Here is a 16,365-nt window from a genome sequence, read left to right as displayed (position 1 = left end):
TATGTATCTAACGATATCAAGCACAATGTAGCCTCTCTAATTCTGTTTCCTTTACATCTGCAGTAGCGCTCTGAGTCTGTAAAGGGCCATATAAGTACCACGTGTCTCATAATTGCACTAAATTTTGTCTGTTCTGCATCAGTCGAAATAGACTTGAAACTACAGACTGCATCTGAGGCCCCCTGCAGACGCAGGGCTTGCAGGGTGGGTTGCTATGGCATTGCATCCTGGCTTCTAGTTTTCCCACAGTGTGTATGTCGCGGGGGGGGGGGGGGGGGGGAGAAGGGGTCTCTCCTGCACAGTTTTGGGTCCAGAGGTCTGCTGGCAGGAAGGGTGGCCCCAGCTGAGCCTCATTTAGCTTTTTGCCCGCTCCCCCCCCCCCCCCCCGGTGTCGCAGTCTTTGCTTTAGCTGCTTCTTCAGCTGCTCAGCAGTCTCTGCACAGATAGGTTACAGGTTGGATGGGGGATGTTTGCACTTTTTCCTCATCCCAAAGATCTGTAGTGGTGCTATGTGCAGCTACTTTCTTCAGGGACAGTATAGGGAGCAAGTCATCCTTCCCTGGCAAGTCATAGCGGGACCCTGCCTTGGAGAAAGGAGAGTTTCCCTGCTGCTGACCAGAGAGGACAGGGGAGTGGTGAGGAGAGAAGGCCTAAAATACTACTCCCTCCTCTGTAAGAGAAAGGGGGTCTCACACTGCGCCTCTCTGCCACTCTTAGTGCCGAACTGCCCGGTTCCCTCCTCCTGACACACAGAATTTCCCTGATGCTGCAGGCTCTCGCTTTGTGATCCCATTGGTATAAATGGGACGCACGGGGGTCAGTCCATAGCCATGGTTACAGAGTGATTGGGATTTGGAACATCCTTTGTGGGTTAGAATGTTCACAAGTGGATGGGACTGAGTCAACATCAGTGCACTTGGTCACAGCACAGAGATGATGACCTGGGTTCATCAGTAAGAATATGGTGGAGTTGGCAGTGAGAACCTCCAGGCTGGGGTAGGTGACCACAAGTACCAGTGTCTGAGAGCTCCCATCTTGCAAGATCTGTAACTAGAAGCATTTTCTAAGTGGAGGAGAAATCTGATATTAAATTAAAAGGCGATCAAGTCTGATTGCTGGGTATAGTCACACTGTGTTCCCAGCACATACTTCGGGTTTGGAAAACCAATTTAGATGTCTTTTTGTGCCATTAACCAAGAAGCATTCTGTTCTATTGCACCAGGTTTCAGCAAAAGAAACATGCCCATTAGCTAAACGGGGGAATGAATTAAGTTATCTCCCCAAATGTCCAAACATTTGGAGATCTTTAAAATAATGATGTATTTAAAGCATCAACACACTTTCTGTTACATTCTGTACTTCAGGTCTTGAGAACACAATGCAGGCTTGTTTTGTGCCGTGCCCTGCAATCTGTCAGACGCAAGGCTTTATTTTTGACAACAATGTTTGCATCTTATGACTTGTAAGAAAGAGGCTTAAAACATTGTTACTCTCCCTCTCGTGCCCTTATTGTTGCTAGACGAACCTCTCTTAGGTAAAAAGATTGACACTAATTGTTACATTGGCTTCTAAAACCTCTAACTAAGTTGTCAAAAGTGAAAATGGGGCGGAGAGAGAAAGGTATCTTTAATTTAAAGAAGTCCATTTTAAAGTGGTTTGACTTCATTTGTGAAGATTTGAATGTTTTGTCAGCTGTAGTTGCTGCAGTTTGAATAATTGGGGGCAGTTTTGACATGTTCTTGTACAGTTTCGCTATAGTTAGAGAGAGAGAGAATACACGTAGGCAAATGAGAGATCCTTTGTTTGGAGGCTCGTGAGCAAGGCGAGTGTTTTATCAACCATCCCGCTCGTTTTCTGCCCTGATGGCTGCTGTGAGTGTCCATCAACCACCCTCAGAATAATGCCCGTGAGAGTGATATGATATGCTCCTAGGAATGACATTGCAGTATTGTTCCTGTTCATTGGCTGGCAGCATGTGATGTCACTTACTTTAGTTCTGGAGGCAGTATTTATTCTAAAGTACATAACTCCAAGTCCACTGTGCCTTTTGGGTAGGTAAAAAAATTATGAAAACTGGGGCTCTAGAAAGAGACCTGGTTTGTTACAAGAGAGTTGGGTCAAGAAGGCACTTTGTGGAGCCAGAACTGGGTTAGGGTTTGGGTGAAACTGAATGGGGTTGGAGATTCGGGGGAGTTACAGTCCTGAACAATTGTATAGAGTTGTGTATCAAACCACTGCTGATTTTCACCCATAAAGTGACAGCATTTTGAGCAGCAGGTGAAACAATTTAAATGTACCATATAGTTTAACCTGTATGATACAGAAATGAAGAAGACCTCTCCAGCCCATCCCTAGTGGGGGCAATTGCATGATTGCTCACTACAATGACTTTCCCAGCTTTGTCCAGTCATACATTTGGAAATCAGTGTTCCCTTTCATCCTAAAGTGGCTGAGCACAAGCATGGGAGATAGGAACTCTTGCTCCATGACCCCTTCTTACCCCCATCTCTCACTGCCTCCAAGCCCACTGCAGGACTTCAGGGCACCTGTTCCTAACCACCCTCCAACTTTCATTCACTGACTCCCCTTGCCTAAAGTTAAGGTCATCTCTTAAATGGGCTGCGGCTGGGCTCTTTCATGTTCTGTCCAACAGTCCCCGCAACCCCACTGTTCCTGCTCGGGAGCTTTGTGGGCAAGACTGGTCACATCGGGTATGTCTACATGTCTGCAACTGGCCGAGAACAGCTAACTTCCGTCTCAGGGCTAAAAATTACAGTCTAGACATTCAGGATCAGGTGAGAGCCCGGGCTCTGAGATCCACCTGTCCCAGAGCTCAGTCTTCATCCTGAACCTGAACAGCTACACAACAACTTTACAGCCCCGCAAGCCCAAGTTAGCTGACCCCAGGCCAGCTGTGGGTGTTTAATTGCTATGTAGATGAACCCATCGTGGCCATAGTCTGTGGCAGGTGGCTTAATAGAAGGGTCTGCCTTAGAGTTCTCAGATTCTGGGCTCAATACAATATTATAAGAATGGGCAATGCTGTATCAGTCTAGCTGTGATCTTTTATAAGTACTCAAGAAAACTTCCCTCATCTAATGTGTGTGCATTTGACTTTTCTGTGTGCTTCCTGGAAGTGTTGCTTGCTACTGATTTATTCCTGGGGATAAAACGATCAAAGTTTGTGCAGAATGTATCCTGATCGTTCACACTCTGTTCAGTCTTTCCTGTGTGAGCTCCTTATATGACTCAATATATGTCTCCTATTTGTAAAAGGTACCTTATAAATCCTGCTTTGAATTCATCTTGTGCATGGACGAGAACCAAACATTAAAATGGCCATAGGCAACATTCATGAGCCAGTAGGAGGCTACGTTTGAAACCATCCAGTTTTAACTTCTACTTTGAGCTAACTCTTTGTAAAATGAAATTTCTACTTAGCGTGGCACTGTGTAAATTTAGACCTCACACTTCATTAATTTTGCTCCTCAGCTAGCATACAGTCTTCACAAATAAGCCATGGAACAGACAGCAGGGAATTAAAATTGGTTGAAGCCACTAGGAATTCTTCCAGCACATAAACTGTGAACTGTTAAAAAGTGACACACGGCCGTGTTCTCTACCGTTCATTTAATAATTGTTATATCCCAGGGAATGAAGTTTTTTTTATTGGTTTAAAAGTTATAGTCTTTTAATCTTGTTGCATGACCCAGGAGTGTTGAAAGAAAGAAAGAATAATGTGAAGGCTTGTGGCTTTAAAACTACAAAGAGAAATAAATTCAAAGCAAAGGAACAAAGCTCTGAGGTCTAGGTTATGCACTTGCACATTTGAGCAATATGCAACGTATTGCAAAGCTGTGCATTCGGCAGTGCCGGAGGCACTCAGGCACCCACGTGACAAGTGTGATATGTAAAAGTTAACTAGATTAGATAGAACTTTTGATTAACTAGATTAGATAGGTCTGATCTTTTGAATCAGGTCAAGAATTTGGCTTGACCTGATTACCCTCAGTAAGCAATAAGTCACAGTACAAGATTAGATATTTATCCAAATTCCAAGACAGCACGTTGGCTCAATTCAGGACAGTCAGCTTTACTCTACCAATGGTGCTGAGGGTTAGACATAGTATGGTGCACAACTCTGTGTAAAATAGTTAGAGAGCCAGTTGTGGCTTACCTTGGCTCATCCAGATTCTAACCAAATGTCAATCAAACAGTTCCAGTTCTGGTGTCCCCAATTAAAAAAAAAAAAGATATTGAAAAATTGGCAAGGTTGTAGAAAAGACCCATCAAAATGATTTGACGGCTGCAGAAAATGCCTTAGAGTGAGAGACTTGGAAAGCTCACTCTGTTTATCTTATCAAAAAGAAGATTGAGAGATGATTTGATTACAATGTATAAATACCTTCACGGGGAGAAAATACCTGGTAATAATGGGTTCTTTAATCTAGCAGAACCACTAGTTGGAAACTGAAGCCAGAAAAAATTAAATTTCGAATAAGTCACAAAGTTTCAACAGTGAGGGTGATTAACAATTGGAACAAACTGCCATGGGAAGTGGTGGAATCTCTATCTCTTGATGTCTTCATCTCAAGCCTGGATGCCTTTCTGAAAGATATTATTTAGTCAAACAGAAGCTGATGGGCTCGTTACAGGGCTAACTGGGTGACATTCTGTGACCTGTGTTATAGGAGATTAGACTAGATGATCTACTAGACCCTAGGCCTTAAGTCTATGAGTTTCTCTACACAGTCAGTTAGTGCACATAGGGTGACCAGATGTCTTGATTTTATAGGGACAGTCCCAATTTTTGGGTCTTTTTCTTATATAGGTTCCTATTACCCCCACCCCCTGACCCGATTTTTCATATTTGCTGTCTGATCACCCTAAGTGCACAATAAGTTTTAAAAAGATTGACTCTGTTTTGAAATGGGAGTAAATCAAAATACACCACAGCCCTTCTAGTGTGCAGTGGAAGGGTCTACAGTGCGCTGTACATTTATAGTCCAGCTTGCCATGCACTAATTAACCATGTAGACAAGCCCTATGAATCTATGAAAACATTCTGATCCAACGTTGGAAGGTACACAGGCTTCAGATTGTATAGAAATAACACATACATTTCGTAAACCCATATATTTATAGTATGTAGTGAATGTGGAATGTGGCTGGACTGGAATTCCATACAAGGGCATTAAGCACAAAACTCAGTTGCAGTAGCAGGGTTTTTTGTCTCTTTGTTTAAATTATAAATATATGACTTTAAAGAGAGACTGAGTTACACACCTACAAACTCCACAGGGTTGATTGAAGCTGGTCCCAGAATTGTAGATCACATATTTATCAAAGAAGGGCAGTTTGTCTTAGATTAGTACACAGAAATCCCTTCCAGCACAATAACTTTCATGCACTGATACCCACGCATATGACAATATAACTAGGCTTAGTGAAATGTGAATTTTATTTTTTTATAATTTTGACAGATAATGTCAATGTTGATTTTTAGCATTTTTTCTATTTACATTTTCACGGTTGTGCAAAATTATGAGTTTTAAGCACTTTTTAAATTTTTTTATCTATTTAAATTTTCACAGTTGGGAGGTGTCAGATAATAATTAATGACAGTAGACATTGACATTCAAAAAGTTAAAGCTTTATAGTTAAAATACCAAGTTGTCAACATCACATGTCAAAATATACAAAGTAAATATCCTTATATCAAACTCTAAGAAGTTCTAAAGCAGCATTTTTCTTATTTTGCCTATCTGTAAATTTCAGTTATTATCCATGGAAATATTGTTTCATCAGCTTGTGTGTGTACAGTGAAATCGACCTTTATCGACATTTACCGATAAAAATCTAATCCTTCCAAGGCTACATATAACCTTCATCTGTAAGGCTCTGATGTTAATGTAGTCTTTGACCTTCCTCAGGGGTTTCATCCTTCATCAGTGCTTCCATGCTCAGTTCTGACGGTGAGCATGTCTTTTAGATTAATTTCATACTTGCAAAAGTAACTGTACAAGGGGTGAGCTTTGTGGAGACAGTTTACAACTGTCATAGATTCCAGGATTCACCTCCAGCTGGACTGACCTAGACATATCCCTATCAAAATAGCAGATAGTTCCATCATCCAAGTAACCAATGCATCATACACACATGTGATTTTTCTTGTCCTGACTTGTTAACAGGAAAGAAACTTGTCTCTTCACTTATGTGAGCTATACATGAATCATGCCTGAATCTTAAAACACTGCTGGATTAAAGAATTTTGGGGCCCTGTGCACTATGAAATTGTCCCCACAACTACAATCACCTTCCTTAAACTAGACAAAGCATTTGATAAATAGTCTTTAAATATGAGAACATCTCCATTTATTATTATGATGAGAGTTAGATCCTTCTCAGCAGAAAACATAGAAGCACCACTGACAGTGAAAAGATTTTGTGTTCTGATGTTAACTTGTACAGTATTGTGTTTTGACTGTTAGAAAGAATACAAATTGAATTTGAATATAAGAATAAAAATTTTATAGTGCCCCATTACGTGAGAAAAAACACAACAGTGTGGTGTGCTGTGTATTTCATGAAGTGGAAGAAAACATGTATGCTTAATATATTTTAGCATGTTTTGTTTGTTTTGAGTTTTCTGTTAGCATTGCAACCACAATTCTCTATTGTTACCTATTTGTCACTTTAAGTTATTTTTTTCAACAAACCTAATTTTTTTATAGAACATCTATATAATATATGGAGACATCCTGTCTCCTAGAACTGGAAGGTACCCTGAAAGGTCATTGAGTCCAGCCCCCTGCCTTCACTAGCAGGACCAAGTACTGATTTTGCCCCAGTTCCCAAGTGGCCTCAAGGATTAAACTCACAACCCTGGGTTTAGCAGGCCAATGCTCAAACCACTGAGCTATCCCCTCCCCCCCCCCATCTAGCTTCAGAATACAATGTGCACCTGGTGCACTTAATTCAATTGGTTTATTCAATTCTCACATAAATCTATTAAATGAAAACAAAACAGACTGATATATAAATACACAACAAAAACATGGCCTTAACTACAGTACTACAGGGGCTTCTTCTGAGATCAGAGGAAAGCAAAATCTTTGATTACCTCACTGGAATACAGGTTTCATATCAAGTCACTCTCAATGGACAGTAAGGCAAGAGTGTTCAAGAGGGCCCCACCATTGAGCGGTCACAGCTTTTAATTCTGCTCATCCTGCTGCAGCGTTTGTAACTGGCAACGTGAAATAAATACTAAGAGCCATGGCCACATTTGGAAAAGTGGATTTTAGGCGGCAAGCCTTCAGTTGCTTTAATAGGTTAACTGGCGATTTTACAATCCTCATTTTTTGCAAAGGAAGAAAACTCTTCAAAGACTCTTCAAAAGTTGCTTTGAAATCAGATGGATATTTTGCAGCCAAGGCTGCAGCTGCAGAACAAATGTCAGTGTGGTTAGGAAGCCAAAAGTCATACATAAATGAATATAATCTTCCAGAATGATTTTGCAGGGACATTTTTAAATTGTCAGTTATGAAGTTAACAGTTTCTACTGTAAATTGTTCTGGTCCCCACAGCTCCACATTCACTGTATTGGATTCACATGCATGCTGTTTATGCGTTGGGACTTGATGAGTTTCAGCATGGTAGGATTTAGATACAGTGAATGCCTTTGACTTTGCAAAGTTTGCAGATGATACTAAACTACTCAAGATAGTTAAGACCAAAGCAGATTGTGAAGAACTTCAAAAAGATCTCACAAAACTAAGTGATTGGGCAACAAAATGGCAAATGAAATTTAATGTGGATAAATGTAAAGTAATGCACATTGGAAAAAATAACCCCAACTATACATACAACATGATGGGGGCTAATTTAGCTACAACGAGTCAGGAAAAAGATCTTGGCGTCATCGTGGATAGTTCTCTAAAGATGTCCACGCAGTGTGCAGAGGCGGTCAAAAAAGCAAACAGGATGTTAGGAATCATTAAAAAGGGGATAGAGAATAAGACTGAGAATATATTATTGCCCTTATATAAATCCATGGTTCGCCCACATCTCGAATACTGTGTACAGATGTGGTCTCCTCACCTCAAAAAAGATATTCTAGCACTAGAAAAGGTTCAGAAAAGAGCAACTATAATGATTAAGGGTTTAGAGAGGGTCCCATATGAGGAAAGATTAAAGAGGCTAGGACTCTTCAGTTTGGAAAAGAGAAGACTAAGGGGGGACATGATAGAGGTATATAAAATCATGAGTGATGTTGAGAAAGTGGATAAGGAAAAGTTATTTACTTATTCCCATAATACAAGAACTAGGGGTCACCAAAAGAAATTAATAGGCAGCAGGTTTAAAACAAATAAAAGGAAGTTCTTCTTCACGCAGCGCACAGTCAACTTGTGGAACTCCTTACCTGAGGAGGTTGTGAAGGCTAGGACTATAACAATGTTTAAAAGGGGACTGGATAAATTCATGGTGGCTAAGTCCATAAATGGCTATTAGCCAGGATGGGTAAGAATGGTGTCCCTAGCCTCTGTTCGTCAGAGGATGGAGATGGATGGCAGGAGAGAGATCACTTGATCATTGCCTGTTAGGTTCACTCCCTCTGGGGCACCTGGCATTGGCCACTGTCGGTAGACAGATACTGGGCTAGATGGACCTTTGGTCTGACCCAGTACGGCCTTTCTTATGTTCTTATGTTCTTATGTTAAGTGCTTCCATTTAATCAAACTGATCCCTTGGGAGCAATAAAAAATCACCTTGTGACTTCCGCTGTTGGACAGTAGAACCAAGGTTGCTTTTGAAGTGTGGAACTTGTTGACTGAAATCACTTGTAAGGGACTAGGGCATAAGTGGATTGGCCTAGCAGTCTCAGCTGGGCTGAGGTCTGCCCATCAGAGACAGTGGTCGCCAGGCAGGACCTGGAGGAATCACAAAAACGAGATCCCGTAAGCCAGAGTCAGAGTCTGGATGGGATTGGAGACCAGAGATAATAGGTAGTACCAGGCTAGAATAGAGAGGCAGGAACCTGGGTGAAAGTCATGCTGGAGTTGGAGACCGGAGATCAGGAAATTAAGCAAAGCCTGGTACTGAAGCAGGACAAAGTCTGTGAGGTTGCCCAGACAACTTCCTGGGCCAACCCCTGGGGTTGTCAGAGGGCTACAGGGTACCGTCCCTCTTAGGCAGTACTTTCTGTGGTGCCTACTCTCCATAGTGCTCCCTGGCTGTTCTTCTGCATGGGCTTCTGTTGGCACTGCAGGAATATCAGCTGTCCTAGGGTCTAATCCCCAGGTCCTTACATTGCTGGAGGATATGATTCCATAGCTCTGCCATAACTGTGGTTTCAAGAAGGTCCATCTTGTCTCGCAGAACCTGAGCTTCTGTTCGTGTAACCCCAATATTCACTGACATCTTTGCTGACTTTATCAAGAGCTGTTTGTATATTTACATAATTGTGGCATAGGGCGGAGTCAGCATAGCAGGACCAATAGGTGCTGGATAGAGATTTTAGAGTCAAAATGTGATTATTTTCATTTCCTTTAAGTCCCTTTGTAAAGATGTTCCAGCAGTGAGCTGAGCCAGCAGAGAAGGTATAGAGTTGGTGGGGGAAACCAAAACAATTCACTCTTTGCAGCAGCAATGAACACAGTGGTTGCTGACGAGATTCAGAGAATCGCAACACAAGGGACATAATCTTCTAAAGAATAAATCTGCCTAATACATGTCTGAAGCCCAGCATAATTTTTGACATGTTGGCAGCATTGTCAGAGGTCTGACTGCAGCAATCCAAAATATTAATACCAAATTTGTTTGATATAGTCAGCACATTTGCTGCAAGACCTTTGCCAGAGTGATAGGAAATGGGCACAAATTTCAGAAAATGTTCATCAGGCTTTCCGTTTTCGTTAACAAAATGAATAGTGAATGCCAGCTGATCAATATGAGACACACTGGGAATACTGTCAATTGAAAGGGAGTAATACTTGGCCATGCAAATTGTGTCCTGTATTGCTGATGGAACTTTCATCCCCATCAGCTGCAAAATCTCATCACAAAGAGTGGAGGAAAGATCTGATGGTTTTCCACACCCAGCTTGCCAACCTTCTCAGTATCACTTGTGAAGAAGTTATCAAATTTGGAAAACAGCACTAAAATGACCCAAAAATCTCCATTGTGAAGAGAATACACTTTTTCATCATCCCTGCGAAATCAGAGCCCTCTTTCAGCAAGAAATTTGATTACCTCCACAACTCACTTTAATACCTCTTGCCAGTTCTGTTTCTCACTTTGAAACTGAAGTGACAACTCAGGGCTGGTCTCCACTACCAGGGAGATTGACGCTGCTGCAATCGATGCAGCAGGGATTGATTTAGCGGATCTAGTGAAGACCCACTAAATTGACCGCAGAGCGCTCTCCGATTGACCCCAGTACTCCAGCTCTCCAAGGGCTTATCTTCACTACTGGTAAATCGACGCTGTTGCAATCAATGCAGCGGGTGTCAATTTAGCAGATCTAGTGAAGACCCGCTAAATCGATGGCAGAGTACTCTCCGGTAGACTCCAATACCCCAGCTCCCTGAGAAGAGTAAGGTAAGTCGACCAGAGAGTGTCTCCCGTTGACACAGCACAGTGAAGACACCAGCGTAAGTTGACCTAAAGCTACGTCGACTCCAGCTACATTATTCACATAGCTGGAGTAGAGTAACTTAGGTTGATTTACCCCGGTAGTGAAGACAAGCCCTAAGAAGAGTAAGGGAAGTTGACCAGACAGCGTGTCCCATCGACTCAGCACCATGAAGACACCGGGGTAAGTTGACCTAAGCTACGTTGACTCCAGCTACATAGCATAACTTAGGTTGATTTACTCCTGTAGTGAAGACAAGCCCTCAGTGTCAAAACGCTGATTAACCTGACATAAATAAGTGATGATGGCAGATTGTTGGTCAGTGCTATTCTCATGCCCTGTAATTCAAAAAACAGAATGAGCCCAATCATTCAATCCATCACAAAGCATGCTTCTTGTCTTAAAAAAAAGTTTGCACACAAAACAGAACACAGCCCCAGTTAGCTGAAGGCAAGCACAGCAACTGTGCCCATGTGATTGTTGCTCCATTGACTAACTTTCAAGTGAAAATAGCTTTGGAGAGATTATGATTAAGACTTACCAACCGTGCATTGGTACTGCCATTTTGAAATCCGTATTGTGATTTTGGCAGTTGGAAAGGCCCTGATGAATCCAGAACTTTTGGACATGACCAGTTACCTGCGGTTCAGCTGCACCCAATGATAGAAATGAATGAGGTGGTTGTACAAGGAGATTGCTTATCTCTGTCTCAGCCTGAGACATCTGTAGCTGGGGATGGGGGGACTTTAACTTGTTCTGCTTCAGACTGTACTGAGCCTTCTTTAATGGCACAGTTTGAACTTGACATTCCCTCCACGGCAGTGTCCATGTGAGTTACCTCCTGAGTAAAAAAAATTGCTCATTTTCGGTCCTTTCCTATGTAACTCTTTGTCCCGCAGTTCCTTTTCATTAATTAATTTCCATGTAGAGGAGCTGCTCTTGTATTTCTGACATGCCATTTCTTACGTAACATTAATAGATCAATTTAACTATAGTGTGCGTGCCTTGGGTTTCTAGTTCTGCGCCCTAGGTACGTTAAGTGAACCACAGCAGCTTCCAAGGGACAAAGGGGCTTGAATGCTTTGTGACAAAATAAATGTAGCGGAATGTCCTAGGTTGTTGTTTTATGTAATTGCATGGACACATGATGTTGGCGAGTATTGTTGATTTGGGATGGCGGAGATAAGTTTAGGGTTGTTTGGGTGTGTGTTTGTGGTGGGGAGTTTCCGCTGGTGCTTTGAGGCCCCCCCCTGAGATGGGGGCCTGGTGCAAGTGCACCAAACACACGCTGGTTAATCCAGGCCTGCTTTAGGAGCTGCGAATAAACTATCTAGTAGACTCAGTCAATAATGAATTGGTGAACCACCTACCTAGTTGAGGTTTGGGTTTTATTTATTTATGTATTTACTTATTTTGGCATCATTGAGCAACAGGAGTCCACATTTCAGCTTTGCAATGTTCTTACTCCACACTTGTTCATCTGGACAATTCAGACTGGGTTTGTATACTAGATACTATGGTTTTATGCAGTGTCGGATACCGCTTAGAAGACTGTGATGCAGTTGAAGGAGCTCCTGTTGATCTTTTATCATTATTTTGAGGTGGCCTCTCTGGTTATTCTAACTTGGGCTACTTGCCCTGGCACGACTGATTTCAGAACCTACTGGGAAGCAGCATACCTTGGATCTGCATGAGAACCTTCTCCTGGCACTGAACAGTAGGAGTCAATGATATAGAAGGGCCAAGCTTCTCTAACTGCTTCTGTTCCTCCCTTTCTGCAGCCAGCTGCAGGTGAAGGGATCTTGACTCTGTGCATGGACTGATTTCTGCAGCAGGTGGGAGGGATTTAATGAAAAGACAAGGCCTTGTTAGGAATTGGGCACCATACACATGTAACAAAGAGATGGTTTCTGCTCCAAAGAATTTATAACTTAGGTAAATGAAACAGTTTTTAAAATTTTGTCTCCAAGTCTTTGGACAAGTTAGGCACAGCTGTTCCAGCTTCCCAGGGTACAGATCAGAAGGGAGGGTTAAAGCAGTGTGCCACGTTTCTGGAGGCACATGGGCACACACACACAGACTTTTCTGCTAGGAAGAAACCCATTCCCCAGATTGCTAACTCAGTTGTAGGGCTTGCACAGCCTGAGCCTGCACCGATAGGCAGCAGAGTCTGGAGCCTTTCCTACGTAGGAGGCTTACAAGCCCTGGATTCGGCATTGGAGCAGCTGCCTTTCCCTGTGAAGAAACAGTTGGCTGCCTTCAGTTGCAAAGCTAGGCATGTCAGGGACAACCTTGGCAGTAAAAGACAGTACGAAACGGAGTCAAAGTTTGCAGCTGTAGTGCCTATGCCTCAGTCTGGCACTAAGGTCCTGTAGGCACCAGATGTTGGCTTTGAGCTGCGAGCCTTGCATAAGAGAATAGCAGTATAGAACATTTTAAAGCAAAGTGCAACAGAGGGTTCTGTGGCACCTTTAAGACTAACAGAAGACTTCTGTTAGTCTTAAAGGTGCCACAGGACCCTCTGTTGCTTTTTACAGATTCAGACTAACACGGCTACCCCTCTGATACTTAAAGCAAAGTGTGGTTTTAACGTACCAGAAGAGAGACAGTGTAAAAACACTAGAGAAGACATGAAACTTTATGGCTAGCATCTGTCAGCTCTCATTTTCAGTTACAGCTTGAGAGTGGAAAAGGTCTTTGTACATGTCTCACCAACAAACGCAGAACGGGGAAGGGTCCAAAGAAGTCTCTCAGTCTTGTTTTATATTTTTTATTTCAAGCAATAAAACAAGCAAATAAACTTCACTGTAAACCCAAGTTTTATTATGCACATAACAAAGAGGCAGCCAGAACTCCACACATATTACATAGGAGCTGGTTGGTCTCAGAAGACTCCAGTCCACTGTCTGATAGTGCAAAGTGGATAAATCTGTATTGGTGGCACCTCACGCTTCTGGGCAAGAGGGCATTGGGCACACTCCTGCTCTGCACATCTGTACAAAATGAGGAAAAAAAAGACATTGCACAAAGGATGGAATGAGTGGTGCTGAAATTCCATGAAAAATCCTCATTACCCATTGATCTGACACTGGAGTATTGAAGTGAAAACCTCACATGCAGTAATACATGGTATTTATGGACAATTTACAGATTCAGCATCAGATTAAGACCACTTCTCTTTTGCTACCTGAAATCAAACAGACTCCTGAGTATTCACAGTGTTCACATCAACTTAAGGCAACAAAATGTGAGCATATACAGACATTCACCATGACAACTTATGTCTTGTCCAATGATAGCACACATTAATGGCACTATTATTACTAGATTATGCATTGTCTTTAAAACAATATCAATACAAGTTACCAGAGCTTGCATCCATTGGAGCTCTCTGCCAGTAGAGAGAGGGCAGTGTGACTCCTTGTGAGGTTTAGTAGTGCGTCAGCAATTGACACACATCTGTGCTATATGAGTTGGCTCCAATCTGATGATATAATTTTCATTCTTATAAAGATCACTTATTTTTATACAGAGGCCGATATCTCTTATTTCTAAAGCAGACATGTACAACGAATTAGCTATAGGGATTAGTCATCATTGGAACTGTTATTGGAACTATTATGTCACCATTCTACTATTACCATCTGCACTGAGGCTGATCAAAAGGAGCATCACCTCTGATGTGATCTAGTGAGTCAGCCAATGTCTTTAACCCAGACGTTTGACCATAGGTCTTTCTCCTCTCCAACAGACTTTATTAATAAGTAAATTAAATGGACTCCAATAAAATCAGAGGCAAGCCAGGCCAGTAGTTACCTGGGAAACAGCCAATATGTCATCATTGACAATGTTTTCCTTTCTTAATGTATTGTAAAGAATTAACAAAACAGATGATGGAATTGGTGATTCCATCTGTTGGAGAAAGAAAGCTACAGGAGATGCTGACTATTTTTAATAACACCAAAGAAGGATATAGTAGGATATTTGTAAAGCAAGGTTACTTACTGGTAATGGTTGTTCTTTAGGAGTGCATACACAGAACTCCTACCTAGATTGTGCCCATTGGAGCTGCATGATTGTCCTCCAGAGGACACTTATCATCCGAGTGTATATAAAGGTGTGCAGGTCCACTGCTCTTACCCACCTCTGTTCCTTCTCAAGAGCTGTGAAGCCTTAAGGTGAGAAGGACACTCTGAGGTAGAAGGGAAGGTGGCAGGAAGTGGGAATGGACTGAGGTGACTCCGAAGAACAACAGGTACCAGTAAGCAATCTTTGTCTGTTCTTCAAGGCTTTTTGCGCATTCACACCTGGGGGAGAATATTGTGCAGCACCATCTAGACTGGCAGGTGGGTCGAGGAGTTCTTTAGTTTAACAGGGAATGAAACACTGCATGCCCATATCTAGCTTGTTAAAGAGAGACAAGGTCTAATGCATTGCGCTTAGTGGAGATATGCTCCAAACGCCACGTGGCTACTCTGCATATTTTCCTCATGGGTACCCTGTCTTGGGGAATGTCTTCACTGCATTGATACCTTGAGATTGCTTGAGTGTAATATCTTGAGTATACTAGTAGTTGTGGCTGAGTGGTTAAGGTGATGGAGTAGAAATCCATTGGGGTCTCCCTGTGCAGGTTTGAATCCTGCCAACTACGGAGTGTGCAGTGGAGAGCTAGAGGCTTTCCAATATGAGAAGGCAGTGACATGCTTTCCTGAGGAGATCACACAAGTTGCTTGCGCTCGTGATGGAATAGTGGAGAGATAGAATGCAGACTTTCATCGCTGTGAAATCTCCCTGTGCAGAGTTCTGGACTAGGACCGCAAGCACTGAGTGGTAGAACTACATTGTAATGCAGACCTGGCGTGACGAGCAGCGAGCCCAGAAGTTCCACATGAGGGACAACGCGCTGAGCTGGCTCCAGTCCTTCAGCACTAGGACACACAGATGAGACTTGCCCTATCAGTCCAGAAATAAAGATCTTGCTATCTGGAAGACTGCTACAGATTGCTAAAAGAATCTAATTGGCATCAGCATGTTGATGGATGGTGCTGTGATGATGGAGGCCTCCAAGGTAATAATTAGTGTGGTTCACCTGAAAATGGTGAAAATTGCTCATGTCCCCAATGAAATAACATGCTTTGAGAACTTGGGAGTTCCAAACTGTGGTGGGGCCACCAGTGGCATGCATGTGCCCATTATCTGCTCCCGCAAGGCGCACATGATTATGTTAAGCACAAAGTATACTACTCCATCATTCTGCAGGCCTTTGTGGATCACCAAGGAAAGTTCACTGACAGCTTCGGGGAATGCATGGGTAGAGTGCATGATGCCAGGATATTCTGAAGATCAAATATTTTTGAATTGGGACAAACAGGAACTTAATTCCTCCCAGTAATCATAGAAATGTAGGGCTGGAAGGGACCTCGAGAGGTCATTAAGTTCAGCCCTTTGCACTGAGGCAGGAGCAGAACCCTAGCCCAGCCCTGACAGCTATTTGTCCAACCTGTTCTTAAAAACCTCCAATGACAGGGATTCGACAACCTCCCTTGGAAGCTTATTTCAGAGCTTAACTATCCTTTATAATTAGAAAGTTTTGCTAATATCAAACCTAAATCTTCCTAGCTACAGATTAAGCTTATTTCTTCTTGTCCTACCTTCAGTGGCTATAGAGAACAATTGATCACCATCCTCTGTATAACAGCCCTTAACATATATGAAAATTATCAGGTTCC

General features: G+C 42.4%; 1 non-coding gene across 1 annotated transcript; it reads left to right on the top strand.

The window, feature by feature from the left end:
- The first annotated feature begins 15,205 nt into the window (after positions 1-15,205).
- Positions 15,206-15,287, top strand: TRNAS-AGA (transfer RNA serine (anticodon AGA)). The gene has a single exon. It is a non-coding gene; the product is annotated as a tRNA-Ser (tRNA).
- The last annotated feature ends 1,078 nt before the right edge of the window (positions 15,288-16,365 follow it).

Source organism: Emys orbicularis, chromosome 5 (genome assembly GCF_028017835.1).
Source record: "Emys orbicularis isolate rEmyOrb1 chromosome 5, rEmyOrb1.hap1, whole genome shotgun sequence".
NCBI lineage: Eukaryota > Metazoa > Chordata > Testudines > Emydidae > Emys > Emys orbicularis.
Note: the sequence above shows the minus strand (reverse complement) of the source record. Positions and strands in the feature narration are given on the sequence as shown.